The sequence below is a fragment of the Scyliorhinus canicula genome, chromosome 4 (genome assembly GCF_902713615.1).
Source record: "Scyliorhinus canicula chromosome 4, sScyCan1.1, whole genome shotgun sequence".
In the NCBI taxonomy this organism is placed as follows: domain Eukaryota; kingdom Metazoa; phylum Chordata; class Chondrichthyes; order Carcharhiniformes; family Scyliorhinidae; genus Scyliorhinus; species Scyliorhinus canicula.
The window spans coordinates 155,068,860-155,090,326 of record NC_052149.1 but is presented as its reverse complement, the minus strand read 5'-3'; positions in this window follow the sequence as shown (position 1 = coordinate 155,090,326).

Sequence of the window (21,467 nt, the reverse complement as noted above, 5' to 3'; positions counted from 1 at the left end):
ATATGTATCTAGCCAGGTTAGTGTATAGTCAGGTTAGTGAAGGGTTAATAATTAGATATCTGTGTAATTCAAAGATGAGAGGGCAGCACCACTTCTCTGTATATAAGCCTGACCTGAGGGAATTCTGGGTAATTAGTGAAGGAGAAAGAATGAGAACAGGACTGGGACAAGATTAGATTAGACAAGAGTTAAATCATAATAATAACTTACTGTCACAAGTAGGCTTCAATGAAGTTACTGTGAAAAGCCCCTAGTCGCCACATTCCGGCACCTATTCGGGGAGGCCGGCAAGGGAATTGAACTCACACTGCTGCCTTGTTCTGCATTACAAGCCAGTTATTTAGCCCAGTGTGCTAAACCAGCCCCATAGATTCTTGAGTGCTGCTAGACAGAATCAATATTACTTTATTATTAATTATAGCTCAGTAGAGTGTGCTAACTTCATTTAATTAATAGTTTTTCTGATTGGAGGGCTGTGACTAGTGGTGTGCTTTTCTGATTGGAGGGCTGTGACTAGTGGTGGCTTTTCTGATTAGAGTTCTGTGACTAGTGGTGTTCCACAGGGATCAGTGCTGGGACGTTTGCCATTCGTAGTATATCTAAATGATTTGGAGGAAAATGTAGCTGGTGTGATTAGTAAGTTTGCAGACGACACAAAGGTTGATGGAATTGCGGATAGCAATGAGGACTGTCAGAGGATACAGCAGGATTTAGATCGTTTGGAGACTTGGGCGGAGAGATGGCAGATGGAATCTAATCCGGACAAATGTACTGTACTGTATTGGAGTATCAGCCTTGATATTTTGCACTCAGGAGTGGGACTTGAACCTGTTTTGTTATGCTCTTGATGTAGCATAAGCTGCTTCCTTGATGTGCACTCTGACAAAGGAAGGTTCAGACTTGGAGATAGCTTTAACACATTTATTAAACTATTAACGATTCTCTTACTTGGATTCGACTCTCCTGTTAATCCTGCTATAGCTACTCAGACTAACTAACCAGTCTGCTACAATCCACGTGGTGGGTGTGATGTGTTTCAATCAACTTTGTATGAACTCACTAAGTTTCATTGGAAAGAGGAAGGTCGTGTGTGCTGTGTCCTTTTATATGGGTTGGTGTAATGCCCCGCTGTGGTAGTGTCACCTCTGTGTGTATCGTGAATGCCCATTGGTCGTGTCCTATCTTACTGACCTATTGGTTGACTGTCTGTGTGTCATGATATCTCTGGTGCTCTCTCTAGTGTCTAGCTAGGTGTAGTGTGTTCACATTAACCCCTTGTGTATTTACAGTGTCCTATTGTATCTACATGCACCCTTTGTGTATTTACAGTGATGCATATCACCACAGAACCCACAACCTTATGACTCAAAGGCAAAGGTGCTACCAACGCATCTACTGCTGATGCACAATTCACTTCTAGTGTTACAGTACAACACGCTGCACGTTCAAGGACCATGACGGAACAAACATTGCACCTCAAAGTACTCCACGTCAAACCAGGGGTGCAGCTAATAAACACTACTTTTAGATGGTGGCAAGCAATCAAGTCAAAATTAGAACTACAACTTGTTAGTCGGTCTAGCACATATAGGGTTAATGTGGGACTGAGTACAGCACCGCTCACACAGTGATGTAAGAGAGTACATCACCTGCACCTAGGGTCAGTCTAGTGTTGGACAGAGGTGTTGTGTGTACAAGCAAGCAAGGAGACAGCTCTGAGCTTGTACCTTTATTGATAATAATTGTATATTTGTAAATAGTTCTAGGGGTCAATAAAGACTTACAGTGAACCTATGTATGACTACAAAGACCTTCTCCAACTTACCAAACTCTATCCAACACCCAACAACACAACTGGCCACCGTGCCCTGAACTAAAGGAAGAAAAGAAAAATCAAGTTGGATTCTCATAGAATCCCTACAGTGCAGAAGGAAGCCATTTCGGCTATCCAGTCTGCACTGACCTTCTGAAAGAGCATTCGACCAAGGCCCACTTCCCCGCCCTATCCCGGTTACCCCACGCAATCCACCTAACCTGTACACCTTTGAACACTAAGGGGCAATTTTATCGTGGCCACTCAAAACCACCCTTAATGATTCATCCAACAGAATAGCATGATAATAAGAGCAAAATACTGCGGATGCTGGAAATCTGAAATAAAACAGAAAATGTTGGATAAACTCAGTAGGTCTGGCAGCATCTGTGGAGAGAAACAGAGTTAACAGACATGATTTACCGGCCGGGTCCCGTCAGAATCGGGATTGGACAAGACCAGTAGATTCCGGAAAAGGCTTCTTCCAGGATTCCCGGCAGTCGTTATGTCTCACGAGATCTACCGAGATTTTGTGAGACGTTGCGATCTGGATCCCGTGCACAATGGGTGGGCACCAGACTTGCAAAGTTAGGTAAGCTTAAAAGCTCACTTAACTCTGTTGACGGCAGATCTAATCAGTGCCCAGGATCTACTGGGCTCGCCGAGGGGACTCCAGCCAGGCCTTGTTTAACACTGGCCCCCAGAAACGGCACTGGGGGGGGGGGGGGGGGCATCGCCCAAGCAATCGAACGCTCCCGGGTGTTTGGTATCTGGGCAGGGTGGCACAGCATCCTGGCACTGCTGATGTCACATGGGCACTTTGGCAGTGCCAACCTGGCAGGCTGGCAGGCTGGCAGTGCCACCTGGGTGCCACCCTGGCAGTGTGCTCGTCGGAGCTCCTCAGTACAGTAAATGACACTAAGTGTGTCTTCAGTGGGGCGCTCCCCACTGAGGCCCGAAAATAAAACAGAGTGCCATTACATAGCTTGTAGGGCCGGGAACAACTCCTCTAATCCTGCCCAGAATGGACTCTACTTTTTGTGCCAAACGGTTTGTGTCTAAATAGAAACATAGAATCACAGAAAATAGGAGCAGGAGGAGGCAATTTGGCCCTGTGAGTCTGTTCAGCTATTCATTATGATCACGGCTAATCATCCAACTCAATAGCCTAATTCTGTTTTCCCCCCATTCTCGGCCTAAGTGCTATATCTAACTGCTTCTTGAAACCATACAATGTTTTGACCCCAACTACTTCCTGTGGTAACCAATTCGACAGGCTCACCACTCTCTGGGTAAAGAGATTTCTCTTCATCTCTGTCCTAAATGGTCTACCCCGTATCCTCAGACTGTGCCCCCACCATCGGGAACATTCTTCCTGCATCAACCCTGTCCAGTCCTGTTAGAATTTTATAGGTATCTATGAGATTTCTCCCCCCTTATTCTTCTGAACTCCAGTGAGTAAAATCCAACCGTTTCAATCCCTCCTCGTACGTCAATCCCGCCATCCCAGAAATCAGTTTGATAAACATTTGCTGCACTCCCTCTATAGCTCGAACATCCTTCCTCAGATAAGGAGACAAAAACTGCACAAAATATTCCAGGTGTGACCTCACCAAGGCCCTGTATAATTGCAGCAAGACATTCCTGAACTCGAATGCACTCGCTTTGAAGGCTAACATACCAGAATAACAGAATAATATAGTGCAGAAGAGGCCCTTCAGCCCATTAAGTCTTCACCGACACCTGAAAAACACCCAACTTGTCTACCTAATCTCATTTGCCAGCAACCATAGCCTTGAATGTTATGCCATTTGCCTACTTTACCGCCTGCAGTACCTGAATGCTTACCTTCAGTGCCTAGTGTACGAAGACACCCAGGTCTTGTTGCACATTATTCTCTTCTCCTAATTTATGGCTGTTCAGGCAATAGTCTGCCTTCTTGTTTTTGCTACCAAAGTGCATAACCTCACATTTCTCCAAATAATACTGCATCTGCCGGTTATTTGCCCACTCACTCAACTTGTCCAAATCACACTGAAGGATCTTTGCACCTTAGAATTTACAGTGCAATTGGAGGCCTTTCGGCCCATCGACAGTAGCACAGTGGTTAGCACTGTGGCGTTACAGCACTAGGGTCCCAAGTTCGATTCCTGACTGGGTCACTATCTGTGCGGAGTGTGCACGTTCTCCCTGTGTCTGCGTGGGTTTCCTCCGGGTGCTCTGGCTTTCTCCCACTAGTCCCGAAAGACATGTTGTTAGGTAATTTGGACATTGTGAATTCTCCCTCTGTGTACCCGAACAGGCGCTGGAATGTGGCGACTGGGGGTTTTTTCACAGTAATTTCATTGCAGTGTTAATGTACGCCTAATTATGGTAATTAAAGATTATTATTATTAACCCAGCAACCCCACCTAACCTTTTTGGACGCTAAGGCCAATTTATCATGGCCAATTCACCTAACCTGCACATCTTTGGACTGTGGGAGGAAACCGGAGCACCCGGAGGAAACCCACGCAGACACGGGGAAAACGTGCAGACCCCACACAGACAGTGACCCAAGCCGGGAATCAAACCTGGGACCCTAGATCTGTGAAGCAACTGTGCTAACCACTGTACATCCTGCTCAAAGTTTACTCTCCCATCCAATTTGGTGCCATCTGCAAATTGGAGATATTACATTTTGTTCCCTCATCTAAATCATTGATATATATTGTAAATAGCGGGGGTCCCAGCACCGATACTTGCAGCAGCCCACTAGTCACTGCCTGCCAATTTGAAAAAGACCCTACTCTATGTTCCCTGTTACCAACCAGTTTTCAATCCATCTCAATACACTACCCCCAATCCCATGCGCTTTCATTTTACACGCGGGAATCTCTTATGCGGGACTTTGTCAAAAGCCCTCTGAAGGTCCAAATATACTGCATCCACAGGCTCACCTTTGTCAACTCTACCAGTTACTAATAATCCTTCTACAGAACTATAGGATTATACAGTTGGAAAGGGGACGGAGGAGGTGGGGCAGAATAGAAGACCAGGGGTAGGTCAGGGCAAAGGAGATATGGACATATTTATGATGTGGTGATGCCGGCGTTGGACTGGGGTGAGCACAGTAAGAAGTCTTACAACACCAGGTTAAAGTCCGACAGGTTTGTTTCGAATCACTAGCTTTTGGAGCACTGCTCCTTTCTCAGGTGAAGGAGCCTGAGGAAGGAGCAGTGCTCCAAAAGCTAGTGATTCAAAACAAACCTGGTGGATTTTAACGTGGTGTTGATAGACATATTTGCCATGGACATAAGACAAAGGGGGGCGTTAATGGTGCCATTAGGGGATGGAGAGTGCTAATAGTGGCAAAAGAGATAGCAGAATGTGTGAATGGGAGAAATTGGGCAGTCAGGGACAGGTGGCCAAGTGAAGGAGAGGAGGGGGTTCTGTTGGGCAGGCCAGCGAGCTGAAACACAATGGACAGCAAACTACAAAAGAAGGGGGAGGGGGCTGGAGTTAAGATGGAGGGGAAAGTTCACAGTTACATTGTTCAACTCAATGTTGAGTCCAGAAGGCTGTAATGTGCCTAATCCGACAATGAGGTGTTGTTCTTCTAATTGGCCATTCCCGGAGCATTGTAGCAGGCCGAGGACGAACATGTGGGAATGAGCGGAAGAGGTTGAGCTGAAATGGTAAGTGGCCGAAAGATTGGGATCATGCTTGCAGGTGGAGTTGAGGTGTTCAGCAAAGCGGCCACTCAATCTACATTTACGGCCCGATTTTTCCAAAAAAATGTCAGAGTTAATTTGTGGCGGTTTTTCAGGGAGCTTCCCGCCGGCTCTTCCAGTGGGTTCCCCACTTTTTTGGGCCCAGGGGAGTTTCTCACCGGTTAGCCCACACTTAGAATTTTTTTTGCGTTGCAGAGCTAAACTCAGAGATCAGGCCGCCATTTTGAAATGGTGCCTCGATCTCTAAGTGAGCTTGTGGGTTCCCCCCACCCGTAGGCAATGTTAGATCCCACACAGATGGTGGACACTACCCACACCCCCCAAGGTGACACACTGGGGGTCTCCCCTTTTCATGCTCCCAAAGCCCTTTTACACCACCCTCTTCTTTCTAGGACCCCAACCAATCCACCCAACCTCCCTGAGGCCTCTACTTACCTGCCCAACATTCCTTCAAAACCCCCCACTCTCATTTCATGGGCATTGCCCCCCCCCCACCTCTGGCGCTTGGCAGTGTCAGGGTGGCAGTGCCAAGGTGCTAGCTGGGCAATGCCAAGGTGTCCGTGTTCCAGGAAAGGGCCAGCGAGTCACCCTGCACTTACCCTGACCACCCAGGGGTCTCCGTGGCCCATGAGATCCCCGGGTGCCGTTCTGCCTGGTCCACGTTTGTGTGGACCAGCACTGATCAGTGCCCCGCTGCAGCCTCACTGGGGTGGCCGAGAAATCGCGGGAGGCCGCTGGATCCCGCGCAGGTAGGTCGTAAGTAGGTTAATAACCCACTTCCACAAGGGTCATTCGGTCAAGCCCATTTTGGGCAGGGTTGCGACTCCAAATTCCTGTGGGACCTTAGAGAATCCCAGAGGGCCGTAGCTTGTCGGGGGGCACGAGGAGGCCTCTCCAAGCATTTAGTGGTCATAGAGCTCTGGGGTTCACCTCGGGACGGGGGGGCAGCTGGATCCAGCCCTGGCTGCCCCTGCACCACCTGCTTCTGCCAGCCATGGCAGCTTCCCAATGTCAGCAGCACAGTGTCGACGGCTTTGGCAATGCTCCTCAGTGACTGGAACATGCTCCGCAACGCCCCAGCAATGCCCACTGAGACTGGAACAAGCTCCTCAGCCCCTCGGCCATGCCCACTTGAGACTGAGAGACCTCCTCCAGCGACCGGAGGGCATTGGCAATGCCCACCTGCAGTGCCTCATCAAGGTGCACTTGGTACTGGGTCACGTCCCCCAGCAACTAGGACATGTTGTCAAGGTGCTCAGCCATGACCCACACTGACTAAGCAATGTCTTGGACACCTCCACTCATGCTGCTGATGTTGTGCACCAGGCTCTCCACTGCAGTTGCCATCCTAGCAGTGTTGGCCTCAGTGCTACGCTTTGCTGGCGTCATCACCGCTTCGCCACTGGGGCTCCTCCAATCGGTTATGGATCTGCTGGAGTGTCGCTGAAATCCCCCCCTGAATATCACGGCCGCATTAGCTCCGGGTACACCTGGTCCAGAGGCTCAGCTTCTGACTGGGACCCAGAAGAGTCCTCTGATCTAGCAGACATCCGACTGTTGTCTCGCCTGGGCGTTTCTGCCTCCACCTGATGGGCATCCGCAGCTGTGTGGTGCTCACCAGAATGTGCCTGTCCACTACTGTCGCCCACCGAGGTGTGTGTCTCTGCGCTGGTGGAGGGTGGGGATGACAACTGTGCTGCGAATACGGCGGCATCCTCAGTTCCCCTCCGAGGTGTCCTCATGGGAGGCGGGGTGGGTGTCTACCCTGGATGGGCCGGGACCGTTGGATGAGGATCCTGCGGTATCCTGTGGGAGGGACGGGTCATTCTGTATGGCTTTAATAACTTACATGTGACAGGTCACCTGGATGGGGGCCGATGGATCCTCAAATCTGCGCCGCAGTCCAACCTCTACATCGGTAACAGATCTGTCCTTGGCCACCCTGTGACTGTGTAGGGGATGAGGACGCTGATATCCAGAACACAGTGTCTACCATGTCCAACAATCTGCCCAGATCAGCATCCCCATATCATGGGGCTGGATCTCTCGAAGGTATGGTTGTGATCTCCCAGGCCACCGGAGACCCCTGGCTGAGCAGATTTAAGTGCTGCCCCCCCTTGTTAGCAGGGGGCTGGTGAGAGCGATCCTGGTGAATCAGCCGATGGGATCATCATTTGTGGTGTGAAGCCCTGGGGCTTCGTTAAGTGGACCAATTAACATTTTATACTGGTGGCGGCCTTGCCGGTCCGAGCATCAGGAAGCTTGTGGCAGTTGCTGCTCGCTATCGCATTTGGAAACGGTTTGTTTATTTGCGCCCTACATCCAGGAAGCAGCTCTCTTGCTTCAGGTAGTGGAGACTTCAGATACACACCACGAGATTTGTTGGTTTCTTTTCATCCTGGGTTCAAGGAAAACCATCTGGAAAATTCCAAGACTGTTTGGTTACAGATATACACAGCAGAATTATGGGTAGTAAACCAGAGTGGTTCTGTTCAGGCCACTAAACATTCAGCATTGCACCCAAGTTAGAAACCCAAAGATTGGAAATAACACCAACGTTCCTGCCTCGGGTTCAGGTCTCTTATTTTTTGTGGGCTGATCATTCGGAAGACAGATTCACACCATCTGGTGAAGGGTTGGCTGTGATTCATACCTCCCCAAACACTCCCAGTAGCTTGTGTGCCAAATGACATTGTAAGGCAGCCAACATATGGTACCTCCAAGATCCAGCTTCAATAACTTCAAATAATTTCCAGAGCATACTCCCTCTACATTCTTATCCACTTGTTTGCATTTCAATTGCAAATACCCATTGCCTTCAGGGCAGGGCCTTTGATCATGACCATTAATCCTTCAGAGCGCAATTCATCTTACTTCACCTTGAAGGATAAATTTGTTCAACCAAGTGTGGGAGGTGGTGGCAACACATGTGATAACAGAAGTATAATTGGTTTTCTGAATTGATTACATCTGCCCATCGGGGCCATAAATAGCAGCAACACAGCAATGAAACCTTGGATAAGCAGCAATAAATTGACCAGGTCACATGTGGCACAAACCAGGGGCGGGATTCTCCATCCTAAGAGACCTGGAATGGATTAACTGATGGGATGGAGAATCGGGCATCAGAGCAAAATCGGGATCGTCATCTGCGATGCCCCGACCCCCCAATGGCGGCGGGAACGAGGTCCATGCCCCACGCCAGAGGGAACATGTAAATAAATACAAATGGGTCTTAATGACCCATTTGCATCTATTTAGCGGGCACGGCTCCCTACCCTCCAGCCTTCCGTGATTTATCAAAGCAAAGTTTTCTATAGGCCACCTAATAGTTCTAGGGATGTAGAGGAAAGGATGGCGAAGATGATTCTGGAAAAGAGCGAAAGTAACAGGGTAGTTGTTATGGGAGACTTTAACTTTCCAAATATTGACTGGAAAAGATATAGTTCGAGTACATTAGATGGGTCATTCTTTGTACAATGTGTGCAGGAGGGTTTCCTGACACAATATGTTGACAGGCCAACAAGAGGCGAGGCCACGTTGGATTTGGTTTTGGGTAATGAACCAGGCCAGGTGTTAGATCTGGAGGTAGGTGAGCACTTTGGAAACAGTGACCACAATTCGGTGACCTTTACGTTAGTGATGGAAAGGGATAAGTATACCCCGCAGGGCAAGAGTTATAGCTGGGGGAAGGGCAATTATGATGCCATTAGACATGACTTAGGATGTGTTGGTTGGAGAAGTAGGCTGCAAGGGTTGGGCACACTGGATATGTGGAGCTTGTTCAAGGAACAGCTATTGCATGTTCTTGATAAGTACGTACCAGTCAGGCAGGGAGGAAGGGGTCGAGCGAGGGAACCGTGGTTTATTAAAGAAGTGGAATGTCTTGTTAAGAGGAAGAAGGAGGCCTATGTGAAGATGAGGCATGAAGTTTCAGTTGGGGCGCTTGATATTTACAAGGAAGCGAGGAAGGATCTAAAGAGAGAGCTGAGACGAGCAAGGAGGGGACATGAGAAGTCTTTGGCAGGTAGGATCAAGGAAAACCCAAAAGCTTTCTATAGGTATGTCAGGAATAAAAGAATGACTAGGGTAAGAGTAGGGCCAGTCAAGGACAGTGGTGGGAAGTTGTGTGTGGAGGCTGAGGAGATAAGCGAGATACTAAATGAATACTTTTTGTCAGTATTCACTCAAGAAAAAGATAATATTGTGGAGGAGAATGCTGAGACCCAGGCTATTAGAATAGATGGCATTGAGGTGCGTAGGGAAGAAGTGTTGGCAATTCTGGACAAGGTGAAAATAGATAAGTCCCCGGGGCCGGATGGGATTTATCCTAGGATTCTCTGGGAAGCCAGGGAAGAGATTGCTGAGCCTTTGGCTTTGATTTTTAGGTCATCATTGGCTACAGGAATAGTGCCAGAGGACTGGAGGATAGCAAATGTGGTCCCTTTGTTCAAGAAGGGGAGTAGAGATAACCCCGGTAACTATAGGCCGGTGAGCCTAACGTCTGTGGTGGGTAAAGTCTTGGAGAGGATTATAAAAGATACGATTTATAATCATCTAGATAGGAATAATATGATTAGGGACAGTCAGCATGGTTTGTGAAGGGTAGGTCATGCCTCACAAACCTTATCGAGTTCTTTGAGAAGGTGACTGAACAGGTAGACGAGGGTAGAGCAGTTGATGTGGTGTATATGGATTTCAGTAAAGCGTTTGATAAGGTTCCCCACGGTCGTCTATTGCAGAAAATACGGAGGCTGGGGATTGAGGGTGATTTAGAGATGTGGATCAGAAATTGGCTAGTTGAAAGAAGACAGAGAGTGGTAGTTGATGGGAAATGTTCAGAATGGAGTTCAGTTACGAGTGGCGTACCACAAGGATCTGTTCTGGGGCCGTTGCTGTTTGTCATTTTTATAAATGACCTAGAGGAGGGCGCAGAAGGATGGGTGAGTAAATTTGCAGACGACACTAAAGTCGGTGGAGTTGTAGACAGTGCGGAAGGATGTTGCAGGTTACAGAGGGACATAGATAAGCTGCAGAGCTGGGCTGAGAGGTGGCAAATGGAGTTTAATGTGGAGAAGTGTGAGGTGATTCACTTTGGAAAGAATAACAGAAATGCGGAATATTTGGCTAATGGTAAAATTCTTGGTAGTGTGGATGAGCAGAGGGACCTCGGTGTCCATGTACATAGATCCCTGAAAGTTGCCACCCAGGTTGATAGGGTTGTGAAGAAGGCCTATGGTGTGTTGGCCTTTATTGGTAGAGGGATTGAGTTCCGGAGCCATGAGGTCATGTTGCAGTTTTACAAAACGCTAGTACGGACGCATTTGGAGTATTGCGTACAGTTCTGGTCGCCTCATTATAGGAAGGACGTGGAAGCTTTGGAACGGGTGCAGAGGAGATTTACCAGGATGTTGCCTGGTATGGAGGGAAAATCTTATGAGGAAAGGCTGATGGACTTGAGGTTGTTTTCGTTAGAGCGAAGAAGGTTAAGAGGTGACTTAATAGAGGCATACAAAATGATCAGAGGGTTAGATAGGGTGGACAGCGAGAGCCTTCTCCCGCGGATGGAGGTGGCTAGCACGAGGGGACATAGCCTTAAATTGAGGGTCCTATATTCTGACTCGTTATTCGAGATCCAGCCCACTATGGTCGTATCGTCAACAAACTTGTAGATGGAGTAAGAACCAAATTTTGCCACGCAGTTGTGTGTGCACAGGGAGTATAGTAGGGGGCTAAGTACGCAGCCTTTGGGGGCCCCAGTATCGAAAGAAAGTTGCTTATTGTCACAAGTAGGCTTCAAATGAAGTTACTTTGAAAAGCCCCTAGTGGCCACATTCCGGCGCCTGTTCGGGGAGGCTGGTATCGGAATTGAACCATGCTGCTGGCCTGCCTTGGTCTGCTTTCAAAGCCAGCAATTTAGCCCTGTGCTAAACCAGCCCCTGTGGACTATTGTGGAGTGATGTTGTTTGTTCTTACTGATTGTGGTCTGTGGTTTAGAAAGTCAAGGGTCAAGTTACAGAGTGGAGAGCCAAGTCCTAGGTTTTGGAGCTTTGATATGAGCTTGGCTGGGATTGTGGTGTCGAAGGCGAAGCTGTAGTCAATAAATAGGAGTCTAATGTAGGAGTTCTTGTTGTCGAATTGCTCTCGGGATGAGTGTAGGGCCAGGGAAATGGTGTCTGATGTGGACCGGTTGCAACGGTATGCGAATTGCAGTGGATCAAGGCGTTCTGGGAGTATGGAGTTGATGCGCTTCATGACCAGCCTCTCATTACGACTGATGTCAGGGCCACTGGACGGTAGTCATTGAGGCACATTGCCTGGTTCTTCTTTGGCACAGGTATGATGGCGGTCTTCTTGAAGCAGGCCAGAGTAGGGAGAGGTTAAAGATGTCTGCGAAAACATCTGCCAGCTGGTCCGTGCAGGCTCTGAGTGCACGACCAGGGATCCCGTCCGGGCCCGTCGCCTTCCGAGGGTTCACTTTCAGGAAGGCCGATCTGACTTTGGAAGCTGTGATGGTGGGTATGGGTGTGTTACGGGTTGCTGGGGCACTCGACAGCAGATTGTTGGTTTCCTGGTCGTACTGAGCATAGAACGCACTGAGTTCTTTGGGGAGGGGTGCACTGCTGCTGGAGATACTGCACGGCTTCGCTTTGTAGCCCGTTATGTTGTTTAGGCCTTGCCACAATCGCCTAGGGTCTGCAACGCTGTGACTCTAGAAGAAAGAACAAAGAAAAGTACAGCACAGGGACAGGCCCTTCGACACTCCAAGCCTGCGCCGACCATGCTGCCCGTCTAAACTAAAATCTTCTACACTTCCATGGTCCGTATCCCTCTATTCTCATCCTATTCGTGTATCTAGCTTGGTCTGATATTCTCTCTTGGCATATCGGATGGCTTTACGGAGGTCGTACTTTATTTGTTATATATGTCAGCATCGCAGACCTGTCCTTCAGTAGGGAGTCAATCTCGCGATTGAGCCATGGTTTCCGGTTGGGAAACGTACGTACCACTTCCTTTGGCACACAGTCGTCCACACATTTGCTGATGACGTCTGTGACGGTGGTGGCGTACTTATTTAAGTTGGTTGCTGAGTTCTTAAATATGGACCAGTCCACTGTCTCCAAGCAGTCATACAGGAGCTCTTCTGTTTCCTCGGACCAGCACTGCATGACCTTCTGAGCTGGATTCTCCCCCTTGTATTTCTGCTTGTATGCCGGGAGAAGGAGCACTGTCTTATGGTCTGATTTTCCAAAGTGCGGTCGGGGATGGAACGGTAGGCGCCCTTGATTTTTGAGTAGCAGTGGTCAAGATTTTTGTGGCCCCTAGTGGGACAGGAGATGTGCTGGTGGAATTTTGGCAGTACACTCTTGAGGTTGGCCTTGTTGAAGTCCCCGGGAACAATGAACAAGGCCTCCGGCTGTTGTGTTTCGTCGTTGTTTATAACTGTGTTTAGTTCGTCCAGCTCCTTCTTTACTTCTGCCTGGGTGGGATGTAGACTGCTATGATAATGACTGAAGTGAATTCACGTGGAAGATAGTATGGGCGGCACTTCACGGTCAGGTATTCCAGGTCCGGGGAGCAGTAGGTTGCCATGGTCGCAACATCCAAACACCAGGAGGAGTAGATGAGGAGGCAACCCCCTCCACCCTTTGCCTGGTGATGCGGTGCAGTCAGCCCGATGAATTGAGACTATGGACTTGTGGGAGGAAACCGGAGCACCCAAGGAAACCCATCCAGAACGTGCAGACTCCGCACAGACAGTCACCCAAGCCGGAATTGAACCTGGGACCCTGGAGCTGTGAAGCAACTGTGCTAACCACTGTGTTACCGTGCTGCCCCAATCAATTTTGAGGCTATGTCTAGAGGATGTGTCTGGTTTTACGACAAAAAAGTTGGTGCCGCTGTCGCACCAACAGGTGAGGGCTAGCAGCCTGCCACATAAAACGTATGGCCTCCCCAATATAAACACCTGAATTACCGGGTTCGTGATTGCGCATGTGCACGGCGACGACGTGCAGCGGTTGCACCGTACAACATGGCATCGGCCATGTGTGGACCCGACCTGCCAGATAGTGACCCCGGACACCCTTTTGTCACACCCGGGCCACGCCCCACCAGTCCCCCCAGCCCTCGCCGATGTCCCCCTGGCCAGCAGCACAGCTCCTCCCGATTGTGGCGGCGCTGGACACAGTCCATAGCCACCATGCTGGGATCCCGAAAACTGAGAGCACACGTCCCCCGCTCCATTGGGAACTCGCCCCACCAGGAACGGGGCATCGGGGGAGGGCCTTCAGGTAACGTCCTGAACGGGAATCCAGTCCCAGGTCTCCGAGAATACATTGTGAAAAGGCACAAGAATCAGTTAGAATTATTCCAGTCTGACGAAATCCCCATCACGTTTATAAGCAAGATTAGGACCAACATGGTACCAAGCATCATGTTTAGGAATGAGAGTACCATCTCCAGTATCAGAAACAATGTGGGGCAGATTCTCCGGCTTTCATTGCTCGCTCGAGCACAAGGCCTGTGATCTGTACTCCTTTTGAAAAGGAGGATGGGCTGCTGCTGGGAGCCGAGGTGGTGAGCAGCCGTCTTCGCTCACAGACAATGAGCCCAGAGGCACTGGGAATGCTGCCCCTATGCTCGGGGGGGTGCAAACCACAGAGTAAAGCCCGGGTCGGGATGGGCCGCCATGGGGGGCTGGGGGCATCGGGGCTGGAGGGGGGGGGGGAAACGTGTGCGGCTCCACCATGCCAATCCCTGTACCATGTGTTCCTGTTTCGGGGGCAGCCCTAGGCAGCCCTAGCCCCTGCCTCTACGCCCCACTGACCACCATAACTCTCACTGACCATGCCGGCCTTGTTGCTCCGTTTACTTGATATAAATATGGCGGTTAATAAGGTCGCCTTTCTTAATCCTAGTTATGTGTATACTTTCAGAGTCGCCAGGTGTCTCCCGATACCGCCATAAGGTTCAACCCGAGTACTGATCAAAGAGCCAATACACCAGTTAGTTAGTTCAAAGTCAATACTACTTTATTTACACACAGTAAGATCTACTCATGCACAAAATACCATAAACTAAACTATCTCTAACGCTAACGCCTATACTTAACTTCGGGTGCCCACTTAGGTCAGAGGAACAATGGCCGTTGTTTGGATCTGAGGCTGTTGGGTTTGAAAAGGTAACAGAAGAACAGCTAAGGTCGCCCGTCTGGTAGCGAGTGTTGACCTTGAACTTACTTGCTTCTGGTGGTGCTGGTGGAAGGGTCTCTCCGCTTGAGAGCCAAATCCAAGAGGCTGAACCTTTGTCGGGGGTTCCTTCTTATACTTGGAGGGACTTTGTGCGCTTTTAGGCGGGCCTTAAACTTGGTCCCAATTAATTGGGCAGCTTCTTGATCATTGTTATCGATCTAAACTAATAAAGGGGTGGGTGCCTTGATGGCTGTACGTGTCCTAGGTGGCCGTTGGCCTTGCTTTCTTTGTGCCTTTTGGTTGGGGTACTGTCTGGAACAGTATCGGCTACCTGAGCACTCATCCTTTGTTTCCCGGAGATGGGCCATCAATATGTAAATCGACCCAGAGTTTCGATTCCGTCTGCAAACTGCCTTCCAAATATACATTCAGAATCTGTGCCTGCTTGTTGCTTAGGATTGTCCTGAGACTGGGACAAGCTCCGCAGCACCTCAGCCATTCCCATCTGAGAGTGGGACATGTCCCGCAGAACCTAATCAAAGTCAGCCTGGTACCGGGTCATGTCCCCCAGCGAGGCGGACATTCTGCCGAGGCCCTCAGCAATGCTAGTCACCAACTGCACAATGCCTTGGACACATTCCCTAATGGTTCTGACATCGTGCACCAGGCTCCCCACTGCGGTCACCACACTAGCAGAGTTGGCCTTGGTGCCAACGACATCGCCTGCGCCTGTAGCCTCTGGGACTCCTCTAATTTGCCATGGACCTGGAGTGTCGCTGACATCCCCCTCTGAATATCCCGGCTGCTCCCTAATGTCTCCATCAGCTCGGTGTATGCCTGTTCCACAGGCTCAGCATCAGGCTGGGACCCAGTAGGGTCATGGGATCCAGCAGACCTCTGAAAGCTGTTTCCCCTGGGGATTACTGCCTCCAACAGTGCATCAGCGACTGTGTGGTGCGGACCAGATTATTCCCCAGCAGCCTGACCACCAACGTTTCCCACTGAGGTGCGTGTATCTGCACTGGTGGAGGGTGGGGATGACAATTGTGACACATCAATGGTGGCATCATCAAAGCTCCCCTCCAAGGTGGTCTCATGGCGGGGCAGGGTGGGGACAACACGGGATGGGCCGACGCCGTCAGCTGGAGGACCTGTGGGAGAATGGACATGTGGTCAGTAGGAGGGATAGGTCAGTCAGTCTGGCAATAACAACTCACGGTAAACAGGTCCTTCAGGTGGGGCCCGGTGGATCCTCATCTCTGCGGTGTGTGGCAACCTCCGCATTGGTGACTGCTCTGTCGTCGGCCACTTCTGTGACCTTCAGGGCCTGTTCCTTGAAGGTTGTGAGGATTCTTATGCCAGTCTGGCCCTCTCCTAATGATTGTGGGACCGCTTCTCCTGCGGGTACTGTTAGCCACACATGCAATTCACATTGGTGGGAGGGGGGTGGCGTGGGGGCGGTGGTGTGATGAGAGGGTTAAGGTGATGGGAAGGCTGGGGTGAAGGGAGGGGAGGTGGAGGGAGAAGGGAGTGAAGATGGGTTGGGGGGGCAAACGGAGGTTTGGGGAGCTGGTCGCGTGGGGGGGGGGGGGGAAGGGATTTGGGGGGATTGGGGGGGAGTCAACACACCCATGCTGCCTGGTGTAGGTCTTTGACCTTCTTGTGACACCGGAGGCCAGCCCTCCAGGTCACTCTGCTCGAGTTGACGGACGCTGCCACTTCATTCCAGGCAGCACTGGTTGCCCTGTGGCTTACCCTCGGGGGAACAGGACATCCCTCTTGATCTCGACCACATCTGTGAGCCTCCCCAGGTCCTCAGTGCAAACCTTCGGGCCAGAAACAAAAACTGCGAGCTGAGAGTTGAGTGGGGTTGCAAATGCAAGTGCTCTTTAGGTGTTCCTCGACCTTATTAGCGGGGGTGGGGGGTGGGGGTGGGAGTGGGGGGGGGGGGGGGGGGGGGGGTGCGGCTGGCGAGGTCCCAGTTAATCGGCTGGCTAACCTTCATTTGCAGCATGAAGCCAGTGGGGCCTCGTTAAGTGGACCAATTAATGTTGAATAGCATTGCCAGCTTAGCTGGATGGAGCGCCCGGAGCTCGCAGCAGTTCCTGCTCGCTACCTCACTTAGAGATCTTTCCGGAGAATCACACCCGTGTAATTCCAAGGAAGTGAAGGTTGAAACTCTGGTATGCAATTCTATGGTTGCAGTTGGAAACAAGCTAACACATGTCTTTAAACTACTCCTTTCTACATTCAAAATATGCAGCTATAATAAAAAGATGAAAAGGGCAGTGCAAAATTTGTTTTCAGAGTCAAGGCTTCTTAAAGGGAAGTTGTTTAGGAAAATACATTGGGCTTTAAATCAAATTCACGCTCTTCATAGAATCAGAGAATGCCTACAATGCAGAAGGAGGCCATTTGGGCCCCTGGAGTCTACATGACCCTCCAAACGAGCACCCCACCAAAGCCCACTGCCCCACCTGACCTTTTTTGGACACTACAGACAATTTAGCATGGCCAATCCACATAAACTGCACATCTTTAGACGGTGGGAGGAAACGGGAGCACCCGAGGAACCCATGCACTCATGGGGAGAATGTACAAACTCCACACAGTCACCCGTGGCTGGAATTGAACCCAGGTCCCTGGCTCTGTGAGGCGGCAGTGCTAACCACTGTGCCACCGTGCCACCCTTGGTCATTGCATTATGGGAGCAAAATGGGCAGGATATCCATCGGGATTCAGGATCCCGGAGTTGGGATCAAATCCAACCCCACACTATATCGACAAGTCAGCAACATGGCTTTTCTAGGATTGGCCAAATGTTAGCCAGAGGATAGGTTCACAGGGCCAATGGGAGGCCCTGAAGCACTGAAGGAACTGCAGTCTGTCATTGCAGGTGAGAGAGGAGGATGCCTCCATTTTAAGGCACCCTCACAGCACATTTTCAGAGCAGAGAAAATGAAATGGCCACAGATAATTGACCACCAATTTGAAGGGAGAAACTCCCTCCATGGGTTATCTTTGAGGCTGCAGCCATGACCAGGTTGGTAGTGTGCTGTTCTTTGTGTTGCTAAATTCAGGATGGTTGGCCTAGTGTTCGTAAAGACCACAAAATAGCTTTAACTTGAACAAAGCTATAAATTTATTAGCACTATTAATTTGGATTCAACACATACTCCTAAATAATAGTTGATTATTAACATATAAACTTCACTCATCTACAACTAATCTCTTTACTATTATAAATTATGATCTGCCCTTATTCACACTGCCTATATCTCAGTCTGTCTTTAGCTAACTCCTTCACTTCTCTCCCCCCACCAAAGCTTAGCATCAATGTCTTATATACTTGTAACTTTAGCTCCCTCTAGTGGCTGTTCTAGATATTTCATTAACCCTTGCAGATCTTACATTTCTCATAATACCACAGGTAGGGCAGTTACAGTGAGGGTGGGAGAGGGGTTATAATTAATCCTGGAGTGTTGACCGACCGCTGATCTTCCACTTGAGAGGCCGTCTTCAGACATCCATAGACATATAGGGCGGGATTTACCAACCAACCCGCTACGTGTTTATCGGTGATGGAGGCAGCCCGCCAGCAGGATTTACCGACCCCGCTGTTGTCAATGGGATTTCTCAGTGACTGCACTCCTCGCCACTGGGAAACCCATGTGCCTGCGTGACAACCAGTAGATCGTGCCCATAGGCAATAGGAGCAGCAATAGGCCATTCGGCCCTTCGAGCCTGCTCTTCCATTCATTATAATTATGGCTGATCATCCAACTCTATAGTCTGATCCCACCATATCCTTACATCCTCTTTGCTCAAGAGCTATATCTAACTGCTTCTTGGAAACATAGAGCGTTTTGCTTTCAACTGCTTCCTGTGGTAGTGAATTCCACAGGCTCATCACTCTCTGGGTGAAGACATTTCCCCTCCTCCTAGTCCTCAATGGCTTACCTGTATTTTTAGACTCTGAATCATTGTCATCCCAGCTTCTGTACTCGAATCCTTTCGTCTTGAAGGCCAACATACCATTTGCCTTCTTTACCGCCTGCTGCACCTGCTTATCCGCCATGCTACTGATACTGCAGGGAGCCCACAGGCTGACTAGTAAATTCCAGTTGGCCTCTGATTGTTGGCCTTGACTGGCCACTAAATTGACTTAAGAAGCTACCCACCCATTGCAGATGGGTACCTGCTCTGTGCCCAACCCAGCCTCCAGGAAAACAGCCAGGAATCGGAACCACTGCAGGAAACCAGCACATGCAGCAACTTGGGAAATTAGAATGTTTTCAATAAGCCCCCATATCAGAACCAAAATCCATCCCAGTGAGTCAAATTCAATTTTTCTTAAATTGTGTAAGGATTTCTGAGAATCTGGAGGGTTGGGTGGGGAGTGTTTGTTGAATTAGAGATCGTATTACAGGCATGAAATCTGCAGTTTTCCTTCTGATGTCTCGAAATGGTGGCTTGCTTGATCAAGAAACCTCAGCCTTTAGTCGGGAAAAGACATGCAAAGGGCACTAACTTGCAATTTTATTCATGGGGGCAATAAATACAAATAAACGGAGATAGTCATGAACGTGTGATTAGATCCCAAGTTGGAAAGCAGTGGTCAGTTTTAGCAATTCCTAATATAAAAAACAGTGAGCAGTACCGAGAGAGTGCTGCAGTGCTGGAGATGTGTAGGTCCTTGAATGAGAAGTTAAACATGTCCAGTCTGCCCTTGTAAAAGATCATCTGGAAGAGCAGGGAAGTTATCCCTGGTTTTGTGAGCAATATTTAACCCTCAAATCAGCATCACAAAAGTACAGATAATCTGGTCATTATTACATGGTTGTTTGTGGGAGTTTTCTGTGCACATATTGACTGCCATGTTTCCTGTATTATAACGATGACTACATTGCTGACAAAGAAAGTATTTTGTTGGTTGGAAAGTGGTTTGAGATGCCTGGTAGTTGTGAATGGTGCTACATAAATGTCTTTCTTTATTAATGTAATGAGTGTGTAGCGTTTTTGGATTGCTTAGAAAGGAGTTACCATTTACAGTTTGACGAAACAAAGACAGTTCATTAGCATTTTAACTATGTTTCATCTTGAATGAATTTTGTAAACTGGTGTCACTCTCAAAGAGTTCCCAAAGAGAAATTATAAAAGCCGGAATGCACTTGATGGGCTCAATGGGATCCTTCTGTGCATGATGACTCCCTGACAATAATCTCATAGGGAGAATTACTCTATATGGGCTAGGATATTGAAAATGACTTAATTCCCCATCGCAGGCTAATACAGGCTGTTTTTCAAACACCCTTCTAAATATAACTTCACTGCATTGTGTGCAAAAGATATGATGGAGCTTCCCCATTAGCAGACATCTACATCATTAACATATATTAATAGGGTGGCAAAGTGGTTAGCACAGATGCCTCACGGCGCCGAGGACCAGGGTTCGATCCCAGCCCCGGGTCGCTGTCCATGTGGAGTTTACACATTCACCCAGGGTCTGCATGGGTCTCACCCCCACAACCCAAAAGGATGTGCAGCGTCGGTAGATTGTAGGCCAAGTTGCCCCTTAATTGGAAAAAAAGCATTTAAAAAAAATGAACATGTAATAATCATCCCAAACAAACAGAGCCCATTAATGTAAGTCAATCTTTATTTGAAATATTTTTTATTTAGATCCAATAGGAGACCTAGTCATAGACGATCAGTAAACAGCAAATTTAATACATATGGTCGTAGCCACTAAGCAAACAATGTTAAGCTTATCATTTTCTGGATATCTAATTCAAGTTTCCACAACAAACGTTGATTTAAAAAAAGAATTCTAAAATTAACCAAGAGAGCAACAGCAGAAATAGGTACAGCTACCTGGTGATGGGAGTAGGTGGTGGGTGGTGGATGGAGACAGATAACGAGACAATGTAGGAAATATCTTTCTCACGAGATGGAGCTAGTGTTTTGTAGCACAGATGCCAGTTCAAGGAGATCACATGGACATGGTTCCTGATTCATCCATCTTGGGCTGGTCTGGTCATTATTTTTTATTTGAGCACTCACACACCATGCAGTGAGACAGCCAATCTGGGGGCAGGGAAGGGGAACAATGAGGGGAACCACAGTCTCTCCAACTGTACAAAAAGCAGCTCTGAGCTGGTGTTGCCCAGTTCCTTCTGACTGTGGAAGGGGCTCAGAAGCTGATTTGAAACAGTGATCTGCGTTCGCAAGGGGAGACTGCACTTGAAATCCTAACCTGATGGCGCGTAGTTACCGAGAGAAGAAAAAACAAACATACACACACCCAGAGGTTGTGTAGCTTATGAATTCGGATGGGATTGCTATAATTGCTAACATCTGGAATTACCATAGAATTCCTAAGAGTGCAGGAGGACATTCAACCCATTGAATCTGCATCAACCCTTTGAAAGAGCACTCTAAGCCCACTCCCACACCTTTATTTAGAACAATTTAGCGTGGCCAATCCACCTACCCAGCACATTTTTGGGTTGTGGGAGCGAAACCCACGCACACACAGGGAAAATGTGCAAACTCCATACAGTGACCCAGAGCCAGGATCGCACCTGGGACCTCGCTGCCGTGAGACAGCAGTGCTAACCACTGTGCCACCATGCCACCCCGAGCTGTCACAGGCATGATGGGCCAAATGGCCTTCAGTTTAGTTGGCTGGATAGCTAGTTTGTGACGCAGAGCGAGGCCAACAGTGCGGGTTCAATTCCCATACTG